General features: G+C 47.1%; 1 long non-coding RNA gene across 1 annotated transcript in view; it reads left to right on the top strand.

Annotated features, from left to right (window-relative positions):
• The window catches only part of LOC138249238 (uncharacterized), a 91,088-nt gene extending 77,864 nt beyond the window's left edge, over positions 1-13,224 (top strand). Inside the window, exons 2-4 of the long non-coding RNA XR_011194801.1 lie at positions 12,184-12,360; positions 12,690-12,749; positions 13,140-13,224. This is a non-coding gene — a long non-coding RNA (uncharacterized lncRNA). The remainder of the gene's footprint in view (positions 1-12,183; positions 12,361-12,689; positions 12,750-13,139) is intronic.
• Positions 13,225-14,408: the final 1,184 nt, after the last annotated feature.

Here is a 14,408-nt window from a genome sequence, read left to right as displayed (position 1 = left end):
ACCACCATGCCCTCTCCTGACCTGCCCTTCAGTTTTTGGCCCTTCCCCACTTTTGATGGTGGCGCAGCTGTCCTGCCACTATCCCCTTTCGTTTTCCCTGACCCCTTGGTGGCAGGTGTTTTTGGCTTACGTGTACCAGGACTAGAAAGTGTTTTTATAACTAACACGCCGATGTTCTAAGAAGCGTCCCTACGTAAGAATGTGTACTGTCTATGAACCCTAAAGACTAAACTTCTACCACGTCTATCGGCAATGTACCAGACTGTATCCTTGACTGAAGCACAGAGCGAGCAAGAATGTATTGTTTGAGAACTTCAGTGCTGAAGTAAGCTAAACAGTGTGATAGAAGAAAATAAAACAAGACCGTGAAACTGGTTATTGTAAAATAACAGTGCAAGGCTAAATAAAATGCATCTAGGGCAAAGTGCACAGAGGCCTAATACTTTAAGCAAACGCGAATAAAGCTACATTAAAAATGGCTACACTACATCACCATTGAATACTAAAGACATGCCGACCACAACTACTATACAATGCTAAAAATGCTTCAAACTGATGTGCATGTCACCGTTGAAGCTAGAAGACATGCAGACAACAGCCAAATGCCCGTGTGGGTTGCTGAATAGTTGCTGGCTGCAGGGTCTGTGGCGGCGGTGCTGCCGGCAGGGTCTGTGGTGGTGCAGGTGGCGGTGCAGGTGGCAGTGCAGGTGGCGGTGTTCTCCGCCGTACAGGTTGGCGTGGACGTGGACAGAAGGTGTGACACTGGTCCCTCAGTCAGTGCCACCATGCCCTCTCCTGACCTGCCCTTCAGTTTTTGGCCCTTCCCCACTTTTGATGGTGGCGCAGCTGTCCTGCCACTATCCCCTTTTGTTTTCCCTGACCCCTTGGTGGCAGGTGTTTTTGGCTTCTCCCTCTGGGATCTGGGCACCTTTTTCACCTTGGCAGGTGGGGGGAATGTCCTTGCCCTCGCTACGTGGCACACTGGCAGCCCTGATGGTTGGCGCACTCCATGACCCCGCAGTTGCTGGCACCACTGTGCCTGGGGATGTGGTGGCTGAGGTGCTGGGCTGGAACCTGGAAAGCCTGGCCCTAGGGGAAGGACAGGGGGGAGGTGTACGGAAGAGGTCAATATTAGCCAGGAAAAGTTTTTTAGACACACTGGGACGGGTAGATGGAGGGGGTTTGGGAGTGGAGGTAGAGGTAGTGGTTGTAGGAGGTGTACGTCTGCTGAATTTGGGTGAAGGTGCATGGCCTGGAGGCTGTTGTGAGGTGGATGGCTGTTGGGTGGGTGTGTGCCTGCGTTTGTGTAGTTTGGGAGGAGGGCTCAGAGACACACTGGGAGAGGACACTAGGGATGTGTGAATGGTAGTGGGGGTGGTGAGTGCACGTGAGTGGTGTGTGGTGATGGGCGTGCTGGTGATGGAGGTAGTGGCTGAGGATGTAGTGCATGCAGGTGTGAGTAGAGACGAGACTGGGAGGGAGGAGGGAGACGTGGAGGAGGGGGACACAGTGGAGGCAGTGGATGTTGGTATGTGTGCATGGGTATGATGCTTGTGTGAGTGCCTGTGGGATGTGTGGTGCTTATGTTTGCCTGAGCCACCATTGTGTGTTGATGTGTGTGCATGCTGGTCTGATGGTGTGCTTGGGATAGGCTGAGATACAGGGGATTGGGTCTGGGTGGAGGAAGTTGGAGGGGGGAGGCTGGACCAAGGGACAATGGCTGCCATCAGTGGTAAGGCCAGAGCATGAAATGCTCTCTGTTGGGCTGCCTGGCCAGAATGAATGCCCTCCAGGTATGCATTTGTTTGTTGCAAATGCCTCTCAACACCCTGGATGGCATTCAGAATGGCAGACTGCCCAACAGTGAGGGATCTCAGGAGGTCAATAGCCTCCTCACTGAGGGCAGCAGGGCCTACTGGGGCAGGGCCTGAAGTGCCTGGGGCGAAGGAGATGCCCACCCTCCTGGGTGAGCGGGCACGGGACACACGCTGAGGGGCTGCTGGGAGGGCGGTGCTGGTAGGGGGGTGGCAGCTGTACCTGTTGATGCGGGGGCACAGAGGGGCCCACCACCGCAAGGGAGCTCCCATCAGAGGAGGAGTCGCTGTCACTGCTGTCTGCTCCTGTTCCCGCCGTGGAGCTCCCCTCGCCCTCCGTCCTACTGGTGGCTTCTGACTCCATTGTTTCGCCCTCCAGGGTCAAGTGGGATGCAGCTCCCTCCTGCTCCGGTGCCAATGCTCTTCTGCCTGATGATGCTATTGCACATAAGAACAGGGAGACCACAAAAAGGGGGTGGGGGGGAGACAGAAGAAAGACATGTTCAGTGCATGTAACACCACTACCGTTGGCAGGCACTATAGACACAACAGCCATCTGCACTACGCCATGCGCTTATAGTTCCTAGATTAATCACATGCCCATGGGGTACAAGGCCTAAGCCCGATTGCTGCACACATGGAAGTCACAGAAGCCTGACTGGGTGTAGATGGCAGTAACCACTAGTGGGGTTGGGGTGCCACTGAGCCTGCCTCACAAGGGACCTTGCCTACCAAGATTCCCCTGGCCTTGGGGAACCCACTGCCCACCTCCCCCACCCACACCTTCTAATGCGCGCAGAGTCAGCTGAATGAGAATGTACTGACGCCCTTGTGGCTGCTATGATGCACTCAAGCGCCCATCCAACTCCGGATACGCCACCGCCAGGATCCGGAACATCAGGGGTGTCAAGGTGCGACGGGCACCCCTCCCACGTTGGGAGGCCATCCCCAGCTGTGTCTCCGCCATCTTTTTGCTCCAGCGGCAAAGGTCCTCCCATCTTTTACGGCAGTGGGTGCTCCGTCTGTGGTGGACCCCCAGGGTCCGGATGTCCTTGGCGATGGCACGCTAAATAGACTTCTTCTGGTGGGCGCTGACCTAGAGGAATAGTACAGGGGAAAAGGAAAATCTTTACCCATCCGGACCATCATACTCATTGGCCCACGTTCCCACCCTTGCCCTGATGCACATACACTCACCGTCCGCACATGCAGGCCTCAGTCACCCCCCCCATTTATCTTCCATCCACACCACTCCAAACAGGCACTGCCCATGCAGCATGCTCACAGTTTAATCACCTGTTTGTCTGGAGGACCGTACAGTTGTGTGTACTGGGGGAGGACCCCATCCACTAGTTTAACCAACTCCTCCGAAGTGAAGGCAGGGGCCCTTTCCCCAGACACATGAGCCATTGTCGCTTTCAGACTGAGGTAACAGCATCACTTGCAGTGTAGCTCCTCTCCTGTCGAAGGTCAGGTATCAAGTGAGTGAACAGACAGAAAATGGTGGTCACGTCCACCGCCGGCGTACATCGTCATTGGCTCCTCTGACCCATAGGGTTCAATGTTAACCAATGCAGGATTGCGCCGCAGTCTTCGACCGCCTACTGTGACGGTGTACAATGCCAGCGCAGTTACCTCATATCCCCTTGTCCCACCTTACAGTTCAGGCAGCCGCCATTTCAGGGGGCCACATGGCATTAATTTTAACTGTGTCACACCAATGTACGCCTTGAATACACACAGTAACAGGCACAGTTTGGATTAATAAATGAGTGCAAATGACATTTTGTGATACCTCAGTGATGGCTGACTCTCTGCTCGCTGTTCTCGTCCATAGGGCACATCTGCAGGGGCTGGGGCTGGGGCAGGTGTACAGACCGCTGGTGGACCTGTCGACAATGGAAGAGAGACACTTAATAGTCACCTACAGACTTGATCATGCAACAATCCATGAACTGTGTGCCCAGTTGGAGCCAGACCTGATGTCAGCTATCCGCCAACCCACAGGAATCCCCCCTCTAGTGCAGGTCCTGTCAATACTCCATTTCCTGGCAAGTGGTTCCTTTCAAACAACAGTGGCCATTGCATCAGGGATGTCCCAGTCAATGCTCTCTAACGTGTTGTCCAGAGTGTTGTCTGCCCTGCTGAAACACATGCGCAACTACATCGTGTTCACTCAGGTGGAGGATTTGCCCACAGTGAAAGGTGACTTCTATGCCCTGAGACATATCCCAACATCATAGGTGCCATTGATGGGACACATGTGGCCTTGGCACCTCCCGCAGTAGTGAACAGGTGTACAGAAATCAGAAGAGCTACCATTCTATGAATGTGCAGATGGTGTGTTTGGCCGACCAGTACATCTCCCATGTGAATGTCTAATTTCCTGACTCACTGCATGACGCTTGCATTCTGAGGAATAGCAGCATCCCTTATGTGATGGGGCAACTCCAGAGGCACCGTGTGTGGCTAATAGGTGAGGACAAGGACCCTATACAGTGTGAATAGTTGTCTGGGTATGAGGTTGTCCCTACGGGTTAGTGTGCGTCTAACAGTTGTCCCTAGACATTTGCAGGTGACTCAGGTTACACCAATCTGTCATGGCTACTGGCCCCAGTGAAAAATCCAAGGACAAGGGCAAACGAACGCTACAATGAGGCACATGGGCGAAGGGCAGGTTCCGGTGCCTCCATATGGCAGGTGGTTCTCTCTACTATTCACCAAAGAAGGTGTGCCAGATCATCGTGGCCTGCTGTATGCTGCACAACCTGGCTTTGCAACGGCAGGTGCCTTTTCTGCAGGAGGATGGTCCATCTGGTGGTGTTGTGGCAGCTATGGAGCCTGTGGACAGTGGACAGTGAAGAAGAGGAGGCAGAAGAAGAGGATATCGACAACAGAAACAACATAATCATGCAATACTTCCAGTGAGACACAGGTAAGAAGATGTCACTGCCTCCCACATCTCATACTATTGTTGGAGCTAGCATAAGTCTGTCATTTGCACTCAGTGTATGGACCCTGGCTTGTCACTTTGCCTTTCCATTTCACAGATGTGGGTCCCACTTTGTGTCCTCTGCTATATTTCCTCCAGCCCTACAACTGTGTTACATCGGTATGTGAACAATTAAATTGACATTGCTATATTCCATCGTTATTGCAGTTACACGTTTGTGAAAGCACAAACTGACTCCAGATTGTTTTGTGATTGAAGTGTGTTTATTTCTGTTCAAATAAGTGGAGGGGGTTGTAAAATGGGCAGGGGTGATGGTGGAGGAATGTCCATGGCAGAGTCAAGTCCATTTGTTTCACAGGTGCATTGTCCAAGGGGGCATATGGAGTGGAGCAATGGCAGTTGAAGGATGGACAGGGTGACAAAGTGGGACAGAAGGGTGACTTTCAGGGGGGGTTTCATTTCCTGGTGGGGGTCTTGGCAATGTTCTCTGTCTTGTTCCTGGATCTCAGGGACCGTTTGCGGGGTGGTTCTCCATCTGCAGGGGGTGGGGTGCTGGTGTTGTGTTCCTGTGGCGGCGCCTCCTGTCCACTAGTGCCGGCGGAGGTGGAGGGCTGTTCATCGTCCAGGCTAGTGTCAGGGGCCCCTTGTTGTGCCACAGTGTCCCTCCTGGTGTTGACAAGGCCTTGCAGCACCCCTGCAATGGTGACCAGGGTGTTGTTAATGGACTTCAGGTCCTCCCTGATCCCCAGATAGTGTTCCCCCTGCAGCCGCTGGGTCTCCTGAAAATTGGCCAGTACTGTTGCCATAGTCTCCTGGGAATGATGGTAAGCTCCCATGATGTTGGAGAGGGCCTCGTGGAGAGTGGGTACCCTGGGCCTTTCCTCCCCCTGCCGCACAGCAGTCCTCCCAGTTTTCCTGTTTTCCTGAGCTTCTGCCCCCAGGTCCCTGATTTTCTTGGGTTGGTGGGTTTGCCTGGGTTCCCTGTAGTGGTGGACACACTGCTGATTGACGTGTCCTGGGAACAGAGGGATGGGCCCGCTGGGTGGGTGCTGTGCTGGTGTTTCCTGAGGGGGGAGGGTCTGTGGTGGCTTGTGCCAGTGTCAGGGGAACCGACTGTCCCAAGGTCCCTGATGGGCCGGGCTGGTCATCTTGATCCAGTTGTGCAGAGCTGCTGTCATCATTTTGGGTCTCTTCTGTGGGGGGACTGGATATGTCTGGTACCTCCTGTCCGGTGATGTTGTGCAGGGGTCCTGCAGGGGTGTAAAGGCATGATTATTGCATTTGTGTGTGCCATCATGTGCAATGGGTGGGTGACCCTGTACTCCAGTGCTTGCATTCTTGTGTAGGACTTTTTGTGATAATTGTTTTGGGGTCTGTGTGGGTATCTGTAGTAGACATGCGTTGGTGATGGGTGTCAATGCTTTGGTGTTGCATGCAGGACTTGGTGTTGGGATGGGTGGGTTGTGATAGTGGGGCATATGTGAGGTGTTGGAGTGATGGGGGTGATGGTGAGGGTGGGAGTATGTGATGGCATGCAGGTAGGGTGGGGGATATAATAGTAAAGCTTTGACTTACCAGAGTCCAGTTCTCCTGCTGCTCCTGCGAGGCCCTCAGGATGCAGTATTGCCAAGACCTGCTCCTCCCATGTTGTTAGTTGTGGGGGAGGAGGTGGGGGTCCACCGCCAGTCCTGTGTACAGCAATCTGGTGTCTGGAGACCACAGAACGCACCTTCCCCCGTAGGTCGTTCCACCTCTTCCTGATGTAATCCCGTGTTCTGGGGTGCTGTCCCACTGCGTTGACCCTGTCGATGATTCTGCACCATAGCTCCATCTTCCTTGCAATGAAGGTGTGCTGCAGCTGTGATCCGAATAGCTGTGGCTCTACCCGGATGATTTCCTCCATGACCCTCAGCTCCTCCTCAGAGAACCTGGGGTGTTGTTGAGGTGCCATGTTTTGGTATGGGTGATGTGTGAGGTGATGTGTGTTGTGATATTTGAGGGGATGTGTTGTTGTTTGTTGTTTGAGGTGCGTGGATGTTGTGTAAGTGATGGTGTTGTGTGTCTGTGGATGCTGGTGTTGTTTATGGTGGTGTCTCTCTCTGGCGTGGTATCCGAATTCTGGTAGGAAGGGTTTGTGGGTGAAGTGGGTGGGTGTTTTATATTGGATTGGGTGTGTGGGTGTGGTGTGTCTGTCAGGTGTGTGTATTTCGAATTGTCCAATGTGGTTGTGTTTTGTAAATGTGTGTGTATTTTGAGCGCGGCGGTGTGTACTGCCAATGGAATACCGCGGTTGAAAGACCCTGTACTGCATGGATTCGTGGGTCGTGATAGTGTGGGCGTATTCCTGTTGGCGTGACGGTGGAGGTTTTGTTATCGCCAGTTTATCACTGACCTTTGGTGTGGCGGACTTGTGTGGGTGTCTGTATTATGGCGGATTCCGAGCTGTGGGTCGTAATAGCTGTAGTGGAATCCCGCGGCCGCAGCGGTATGTTGGCGGTCTTCTGCACGGCTGTAAGCGCCATTTACCACCAGGGTTGTAATGAGGGCCACAGTCACAAAGGTGAAAGACCTCCGCTGTGAGACTGGAGACCTGGGCCACCATGCAAACTCCTTTGAGCAGACCCTTTACTCAAAAGAAGTGGAGCTGGATGGCCACCATTGAGAGCTTTTGGAGTTGCAAGACCACAATCAGGAGCTTTGCTACCAATTGGAAGATCTGAAAAACAGAACTCATCAATTGAATATACACATCAAAGGGGCTCCATCACAGGCATTATCTGTCAATCTTGAGGAATTTGTTCTACGCCAATTCCACTATGTAGTACCAGCGCTAGCAGACCCATAGGGCAGGCTGCCCAGCCAGTACTCCTGGGCAAGCCCAAGACATTCTCACATGCCTCCATTGCTACAGACAGAAAGAAGCCATCATCGCCGCGATGTGAAATAAATCCATTATAAACTTTGAGGGACTAAAACTTGGACTATACCAAGACCTCTCCCCAAACACTTTACAACAGCATAGGGCCCTTTGGCCCATGACCGAGGCCCTATAGGAGAAAGCCATCAGATATAAGTGGGGACACTTCACACACATTTAATTTGTTTGTCAAAATTAATTGCAGAGTATTTGTACTCCTGAGGAAGCCCGTTCACTGCTGGTAATGTCTGCATTGATAGGAGACACTGTGCCCTCCCCTCCCGTAAGAGATTCAACCACTGCCCCTGTGGACCCACGCCGCTCCGCCCAACAAAGGAAGAAGAAAATGCGTAAACCCTCAGAAAACTGAAAGTCGTGAAGAAGGGAGACACTGCTCTGACAGTTGTATCACCACGTAAGTGCCACAGAAGCTGACAGTGACCATTAGCTTCTGTGCTGTTGGTCTGGACCCCTGTCAAGATGGCGGAGTGCCCACCGAGCTTACCTCATGGGTAACTCTCCAGTATGTATAATGGCTCCTTCCCCACTGGCTAAGATATTTCTTACAGTGGTGGAGCTCCGAGGCACTACCCTCGAACTGAGGATTGACGAGATTACTGCTAACGACATGGACCCTCACCGAGCAGTTTTAGTTGTTCTCAGATGGGGAACCTACTTGTTGAAATGTTTTTTGTTTTACTCCTCTTCTTTCCTTCTGGATTCCTCTGATTACCGGTACTGTAGTTATAGGCTGAGGGCCAGTCTACCCTCCCACCGTTCGATCATGGCTCACATTGGCTCCACCCGCTCTAACATATAGATGATTACTATTCTCAGCCTTAATGTTTGGGGATGTAATGCTTTAGTGAAGTGCCTGGCACTCTGGTCCTTTATCAGGGACGCAAAATGTGACATCTGTCTCCAGGGACGGCTCCTCCATAGGGGTGGAGGAGCGTCGCCCCCTCGCCAGCAGCGGCAGTTACAAAACCTTTCAAAGAAAAGGATAACAAACTATGTTTGCATAGTTTATTATCCTTTTCTTTGAAAGGGGCTGGGCCACGGGGTGACGTGCACTGAGGGGGAGTGCAGAGCACTCCCCCTCACTGTGCATGTATGTTTACCCGGCCCTCTCGGGCCGGCCAAACAAACATGCGCAGTGGGCTCTCTCTAGCCGAGAGAGTCTGCACAGGCATCCAGTCTGCCTGGGAGCGCCCTTGCTTGGCACTTCCAGCCTATCCTGATGCTGCTTTGAGCAGCGTCAGGATTGGCTGCAGGGCAGGCTGGGAGCCTGAGTCCGCAGCATCTGGATGAAGGTGAGAAGATGAGCGGCTTGGCGCGGGGGCAGAGGTAAGTTTTTTTTTTTACATTTTAATTTATTATAAATTCCTCCTGTGACCCTCCCCCCTACGTGCGCTGTCTCACTCCCAGGAATAGCCGCGAGCCGCAACTGTCTGTTTCTTACAAGAGACACACTTGCTCAAGTCTGACCAGAAGCATTTATGCTCCCGGTGGTTTGACCACCAACATTTCTTGCAAAAACGGGATGCAGCAGGCTCGTAGGAAACACACTAATCCCTATAAGTTCCCAACCATCCAAGAAAAAATACATATATTCAGGTATCTATAGTGTGCAACTCCACCAAAGTTCCTGCTGCAAAGGAGCTCAATAGGTTGGAAAAACCTAATAATGAAAACTATATTGGCGGTGCACCACTTTGTTAGCAATTATTGAATAGAATATAGAGAAAGTCCAAGCAAATCTTCTTTTTACTTTCTTCCAATTCCATGAAATTCTTCCACAATTATCTTGTTACAGCATGATATACATGATGATAACAGCCAACGCGTTTCGCCCTTCAACATTGGGCTTCTTCAGGGGTGTAACGTAACATAAAATGATGATAAAAAACAATAATACAAAACACACAGACACCACTTGAATACATAATAAAAACGGAACAAAATCATAGGACAAGACATGAAAGTGTATAATCATATATATGTGTGAATGGGTACACAGCAGTAGGTCCAATAGGTATACTGAGATTATCTGGTATGGAACAGACAGCATAGTGTGGTTCAGGAAACTGGCAAAGAGATAGGTTCAAAGCCAAGGAGTGAAAAATAAGTTAAAAAGTAAGTGAGATGAAAGAGATGTTTGATATACTGGTGAAAGTAAAGTGTTATCCAGTGTAAAAATCTAATTGGTGCTCAAATAATCATGCAATAACCAATTTAGAAAAACATGAGCATACCTATATGTTATCCGCTAGGTCATGAATGAGGTATTCTTGAAGAAAATATTCTTAATGAGTCTAATGAAAAAAGAAAGAAAAAAGAGGAAATAGAAAAAAGGGGGAATAAACCAAACCCTATGTGATCGATATAATGGAGGCCATAGGCAATGAGTACTAACGGAAATAACCCCAAAAAGTATATCCAGCCGAAACCCGCCATTGTTACTCATATTATTGTCAAATTGAGCGAAGAAATATGCTTGTAAAGTGACGGTAAACAAAGGCATTTTATGAGGCCATCACAGGGTGGTCGTTGTCAGACAGTCAGTTATTCAAAACATTCAAATAGAAAATACACGCATGGGGGAAACATGCCTCCCCATGGATGGAATTTATTGTTTTTTGGGGGAGATACATAGATGAAATCATCCTATTATGGAATGGGACGATCGAACAGTTAAATATGTATCATGCCTTTCTCAATGACAACCCATACAATGTTAAACTTAGCCTACATTACAGTAAAGATACAATTGACTTCCTGGACATCAGATTTGTTATATAACATGACTGCATACAGAGTGTCTTATATAGAAAATCCACAGTTTGCGATAGCATTCTTCATGCGACGAGTGCCCACCCCCAATCAGTGATTCACAATATTCCATTCAGTGAGATGGTGCGCGTGAGACGCACTGTAGTACCAATGACACATTTCTTACACAAATTCAACATGTCAAACAGAGATTCACCAAGAGAGGACATAATAACAAGATCCTCTCCAAAGCGGAAAAATGGATCATGGGAATCTCTAGGAAAGAAACTTTGATTGTAAAATCTCGTAGAGATACAAGAAATGCTCAGAGCAGTTGTCATTTGTGACCCGATACTCAGTTCATAGCCAGGATATTTTTAAGATTTTAAAACGCCACTGGCACTTGCTGATTGATATTCCGGGACTTAAAGGGCACTTATCCAAAACACCTACGATCACCTATTGCAGGGGCATGAAACTTAGGGACCAACTATGCCCTAGCTATGTTGCTGCCCTGAACAAAACTACTTGGCTCTCCACGAAACCAAAAGGTTTTTTACATGTCATGAATGCAATATTCGTGCTCTGGGTTTGGATAAATCTAAAGAATGTTGTTACAATACCACTAGGACATATACCATTAAGCACTTTATTAACCGTAACACAAAATTCATGATTTACGTCTTAGGATGTATATGTAACAAGATTTATGTGGGGAGCACCGTGCGTTCTTTAAAACTAAGAATACAAGAACATGTACGAGCTATTAAAAACAATGACAGTAGATATCCATTAACATCCCACATAACACTGGCTCATCCAGATGATGCACATATCTGGTTCCAAGGGTTAGACCATATTCCCCTTCACCCAAGAGGAGGTAACAGAGAACTAATATTGCGCCAAAAAGAGGCAGCCTGGATCTGCCACCTACAAGCAGTTGAGCTGGGCCATAACACAGACCACAAATTCCACCATATTTTTCTTAAAATAAGGTGTTATTTTCCTATATCTTAAGATGTTGAATTTTTGCCTTTAGGTACGGTTTTGAAGTGACTATGTGGATATAGCACAAGACTTGATATTTCACCTCATTATGATAGGAATACTCAGCTCATCTACTTTTTGTAACTATGTTTGGCAATTGAACTAACAACAACATTTATGAGTGGGAATATATTGAGACTATAGTGATCACCAATTTTTTTATACGTATCTGTCTCTCTGATCATTATGTTAAAATTGCCACTAACGGTTCTTACTACTATTCACAACATTTTGGTATATCAAATAACTAACAAGATTTATGATGTGGGATTTATCGAGGCTATAGTGAATTACCAATGTCTTGGTATTTATGTACCTCTTTGATCATGATGTCAAAATTGCCACTAATAGCTCTCAACATTATTCACAACATCTTTGTACATAATTTAACATTTGCACGTATCTCAGTATTCTTGTGTGATCAGCATGCTTAACTTATCTATTGATGATATGTACAAACAGGTCCTAGATTTATTTGGTCCAAAAGTACATTGAGTATCTTTGTATCGTAGTATGTAAATAAATGGCTTCTCCCTCCTCCCCTTTCTGTCCTCTTCACACTGATTCCGTGACAATTTCCTTTTTTTCGATATAACAAGAACGCTCGCTCAAATACTTTCAAGATGGCCGCCATGCTCTGAATGTTTGGTCCATCCTCTACCTCTATTTCTTACTCGTAGATCACGGATTTCCGGTTTCCGAGGACTGATAACAAGACGCCTACTGACACGGGGATGACGGCGGCATTTTCAACCTGGGGCCATCAAAGTGCTGCCAGACCTCCTTCATTATGAACGGCTTGTGACCGTAATAATGGCCACGGATAGTATCACTGTGATACTTTGTACTCCTTCTGGGTAAGACAATTCACTTTTCACTTTACTGCCGATATAGGCGGGGGACGTACTTTCAAAAACACTTATGTTTTGAATAAGCGACTGTCTGACAACGACCACCCTGTGATGGCCTCATCAAATTTCTTTGTTTACCATCATTTTATGAGCAATATTTTTTCACTCAATTTGACAATAATATGATTAACAATGGGGGTTTTTGGCTGGATATACTTTTTGGGGTTATTTCCGTTAGTACTCATTGCCTATGGTCTCCATTATATAGATCACATAGGGTTTGGTTTATTCCCCCCTTTTTTCTTTTTCCTCTTTTTTCTTTCTTTTTTCAGTAGACTCATTAAGAATATTTTCTTCAAGAATACCTCAACCATGACCTAGCGGATAACATATAGGTATGCTCATGTTTTACTAAATTGGTTATTGCATGATTATTTGAGCACCAATTAGATTTTTACACTGGGTAACACTTTACTTTCCCCAGTATATCAAACATCTCTTTCATCTCACTTACGTTTTAACTTATTTTTCACTCCTTGGCTTTGAACCTATCTCTTTGCCAGTTTCCTGAACCACACAATGCTGTCTGTTACATACCAGATAATCTCAGTATACTTTTTGGACCTACTGATGTGTACCCATTCACACATATACATGTTTAAACACTTTCATGTCTTGTCCTATTATTTTGTTCCGTTTTTATTATGTATTCAAGTGGTGTTGGTGTGTTTTGTATTATTGTTTTTTATTATTGTTTTTTATCATTGCTTTATGTTACGTTACAGCCCTGAAGAAGCCCAATGTTGAAGGGCGAAACGCTTTGGCTGTTATCATCATGTATATCATGCTGTAACAAGATGACTGTGGAAGAAATTCATGGAATTGGAAGAAAATAAAAAGAAGATTTGCTTTACTTATACCATAAAAGAATTGGACTTTCTCTATATTCTATTCAATAATTGCTAACAAAGTGGTGTACCGCCAATATAGTTTTCATTATTAGGTTTTTCCAACCTATTGAGCTCCTTTGCAGCAGGAACTTTGGTGGAGTTGCACACTATAGATACCTGAATAATTTTTTTTTTCTAGGATGTCTAGGAACTTATAGGGATTTGTGCGTTTCCCACAAGCCTGCTGCATCCCGTTTTTGCATACTGTCATTTTGAAGGCTCCTACGCACTCCCTATCGTTTACAATATGTCACGTTTTAAAGATAATCGCGAGGAACTGGCAAGGGACTTATTTGCACATCAGCTTAGTCAAAATCCAACCAATGCACAAACACAAAGGATTGATTGTTTAAAAGGTAAATTTCAGAAACTGGAAAAACTAAAAAAACATGAAATAGCAAGATGGTGGGATGGGATTACTTTACAAAACTATCTTGATAACAAAAAGATCCATAGAGGTCTTAGCATTTTAATCTTTCCAAGTTATGAGGATTTAGATGATGAATCACTTAAGGATTGGGAGGATAACTTACAGAATGCATCGTTTACCATGATGCGTATATTGATCAAACACACTGATAAAAAGGTTACCAAACTCCAGGGTGACATAGATATAATGGAAAAAGAGATTGACAGTGTTCCCCAGAAAGACCTGGTAAAAAAGAACTATGAAATTCTGGACAGAGTAGTGGAGCATCATCAAATTTACTTATGAGATAAAAAACTGCGCAAACTCAAACGGGATGACTTGGATTACAAACTGGGTAGAGTTTATACTTTTTCCAGTAAATATGACAATGTGAAAGTACATGAACCAGTGAAAAGAGGGGGTGGGGATTTAAGTGACATGGATCTGTCCAATGGAAGTTCTGTGTCCTCGTTGGACTGTACTACATCAAGAGAGAGTGGTCCATCCAAACTAACTCCACATAGCGCTTCCAATTTTTTAGTCAAAATGGAGAGACTACGCTTGGGTACAAAAATAAACCGAAGAGAACAAAGACTAGAAGGGGAGGGAAGCAATGGAGACAGAGGACCCAAAAAACCGGGAGTTCGAACTCGGTCCAAGAAGGACTAGGATCAACTCTACTAACAGGGACTGAA

This window comes from Pleurodeles waltl, chromosome 8 (assembly GCF_031143425.1).
Source record: "Pleurodeles waltl isolate 20211129_DDA chromosome 8, aPleWal1.hap1.20221129, whole genome shotgun sequence".
Taxonomy (NCBI): Eukaryota; Metazoa; Chordata; class Amphibia; order Caudata; family Salamandridae; genus Pleurodeles; species Pleurodeles waltl.
The sequence above is the reverse complement of the archived record's forward strand: the minus strand, read 5'-3'. Positions and strand labels throughout refer to the sequence as shown.